Source organism: Acomys minous (assembly GCF_964271855.1).
Source record: "Acomys minous genome assembly, chromosome: 6".
Taxonomy (NCBI): Eukaryota; Metazoa; Chordata; class Mammalia; order Rodentia; family Muridae; genus Acomys; species Acomys minous.
The window spans coordinates 4,270,125-4,273,231 of NC_140487.1; the positions used below are offsets into that span (position 1 = coordinate 4,270,125).

General features: G+C 43.7%; 1 pseudogene across 1 annotated transcript; it reads left to right on the forward strand.

Moving 5' to 3' along the window:
• Positions 1 to 2,186: 2,186 nt before the first annotated feature.
• Positions 2,187 to 2,660, forward strand: LOC311600746 (small ubiquitin-related modifier 2-like; annotated as a pseudogene). The gene has a single exon. The product of its transcript is annotated as a small ubiquitin-related modifier 2-like (transcript).
• Positions 2,661 to 3,107: the final 447 nt, after the last annotated feature.

A 3,107-nucleotide genomic window follows, 5' to 3' on the forward strand; every position in this document is an offset into this window, starting at 1 on the left:
AGCCGTGGTGAATCCTGACTGTTTCCAGGTGTAGCGCATGCCCACTGTTCTGCCTTCCTCATTGACTGCTTTCCCACAGGAGGCCCGTGATGAATGCCCAGCAGAGGGCAGTGAGACCCGCGGTGGTCAACAGTGTAAACTTGGAAGGGGTTTCCAAGCAAAATTTTCTCTTGTTATTTGGCTGAATAAAATAATTTGCTAATTTATGTTTGCATATGCCTTTAAAGAAACAAAGTACCTTTCAAAGTCTGTAAAAAAAAAAAAAGTTGGTATTTTGATTGGGATTGCATTGAATCTGTAGGTTGCTTTTCGTAAAATGGCCATTTTTACTATGTTAATCCTACCAATCCATGAAGGGACGTCTTTCCATCTTCTGGAAACTTCTTCAATTTCTTTTTTCCAAGACTTGAAGTTCTTTTGTTTGTTTGTTTGCTTTGCTTTGTTTTTTGTTGTTGTTTTGTTTTGTTTTGTTTGTTGTTGTTTTGTTTTGTTTTGTTTTTTGAAGTTCTTGTCATACAGGTCTCTCACTTACTTGGTTACAGTAAGATACTTTGTATCATTTGTGGTTGTTGTAAACGGTGTAGATTCCCTAATTTCTCCTAAACTTCAGTCTTTTGATTTTTTTTTCAAGATGGGGTTTCTCTGTGTAGCCTTGGCTGTCCTGGACTCACTTTGTAGACCAGGCTGGTCTCAAACTCACAGTGATCCACCTGCCTCTGCTCCCCCGCCTCCCCAGGTGCTGGGATTAAAGGTGTATGCTACCACCCCTGGCAAGCTACTAATTTTTTAAAAATTAATCTTGTATCCAGCCACATTACCGAAGGTGTTGATCAGCTGTAGGAGTTCTCTGATGAAATTTTTGGGGTCATACTAGCCAGAATCTGGAAATAATCTAGATGTTCCTCAACTGAAAAATGGATAAAGTGTGGTACATTTCAGTGGAATACTACCCAGCTATTAAAAATAAGGACATCATGAAGTCTGCAAGCAAATGGATGGAACTAGAAAATATCATCCAGAGTGAGTTAACCCAGACCCAGGAACACATACATAGTATGTGTTTGCGTGTAAGTGGATTTTAACCATAGAGTACAGGATAAACATGTACAATGCACAGATGCAAAGTAGATAACAATAAGGATCCAAGGGAGGATGCTTAAGTTTTACTCAGAAGGGGAAGTAGAATAGACAGAGGTAGTGGCCGAAGAGAGGGAGCAAGGTAAGAGTGGGAGTGCAGAGAGAAATAAGGGTGGAAATCAGGCCTGGGGAGAGTGGGGGGGGGGGGGAGCAGGCCTGCAGAGAAAAGAGAAACTGTGGGTGGGTTCATCTCAGTGATAAGCTGGAGACCTAAGTCAGGATAAGCTTCTGTGAGGATATGAGCAAGATCCAAGCTCGGACTCCTAGTAGCAGGGGCTATAAGGACTGAAGAGGATGCTTTCTAACTAGACAAGATTCCTAGTATAGTGAGGAGAACACCAACCCACTCACAATAACTTCAACGCAAAATTCACCCTGCTTATAAGGCATGTAGGGATATAGAGCAGACATTGAGGGAATGTTTAACCAATGCCTGGCCCAACCCAAGACCCATGCCCATGGAAGACAGCCACCCCTGATACTATTAACGATACTCTGTTATGCTCGCAGACAGGAATCTAGCAGAGGCTGTCCTATGAGAGGCCCCACCAAGCAGCAGTATGAAACAGATGGGAGTCTTGTGAAGAAATGGAGGAAAGGGTAAAATGGCCTGGAGGTGACAGGAGCTACATAAGGAGACCAACAGAGCCAACTAACCTGGACCCAGAAGGGTTTGTAAAGACTGAAGCACTAACCAAGAACCATGCACGGACTGGACCTAAGCCCCCTACATAGATGTAACCGATGGGCAGCTCAGGCTTCATGTGGGTCCCGTAGTAAGGGGAACGGGGTCTGTTTTCAACATAGACTCTGTTGCCTACTTTTTGATCGCTTCCCTCTGGTGGGCCTGCCTTGACAGGCCACCGGGGAAGAAGAGGTACTCAATCCTGATGCGACTTGAGGAACTGGGTGGGTGGGTAGTGGGGGCCCCCTTTTTCTGAGGAATAGGGGAGTGGGGAGGGGTGAAGAGGGAGGAAGAGTGGGAGTAGGCTTCTTCTGCCGCTCCTGGTGCTGCTTGTGTGTTCCTTCAGCGCGGACCTGATGCCTCTTTTATGAAGTGGCAGCTGAGGAGACTCTGGCGCTCACCATGGCTGACGAGAAGTCCAAGGAAGGAGTCAAGACTGAGAACAACGATCATATTAATTTGAAGGTGGCGGGACAGGATGGTTCTGTGGTGCAGTTTAAGTTTAAGAGGCACCATTTAGTAAACTAATGAAAGCCTATTGTGAACGGCAGGGTTTGTCGATGAGGCAGATCAGATTCCGGTTTGATGGACAACCAATCAATGAAACAGACACACCTGCACAGTTGGAAATGGAGGAAGAAGATACGATTGATGTGTTCCAGCAGCAGACAGGAGGTGTCTACTAAAAAGAGAACCTGCTACTTTATTCCAGAATGTTGTTATAGACCAAGAATACATTCTCAATTAGAAAGCCGCAATTTGGTTCCACCATCCTGACTCCTACAGTACAGTTTTCTCTATTCTTTCATTTCCCTGTCCCCATTTCTTTATTGTGCATGTGCACAAGCATATTGCTCTTCTTTGTCTCTTTTGAACTAAATGGCCAATGTTCTGCTTTGGTTGACATCAGATGGAGATGGTCTGGGAAAAGTGCTGGTTCTGTTGAAAACACGCCCCCCCCTTCTCCACTAGGGGCATGCTCATTCAGCTCTTATCTTTATATTCCAGTGAGTTATTTTTCTCTCATTGTTTTAACAAAAGAACCCAACAACATAAATCCCTGCATACCTTGCTCGATTGGAGAAATTTAAGGCTTTTCATTTATCATTGTAAAACCAAGGACAATTTTATAACTTTTTTTTTACGTAGCTGTTACATGTAGGGCAATCTGTCTTTAAGTAGGGGTAGATACTATTGAACAAAATGACCCTAGATAGTTTTCCCTTCAAGTCAAGCAACTTGTTGTTTAAATAAGCTTCTTGTTTAAAAAAAAAAGTGGGAGTAG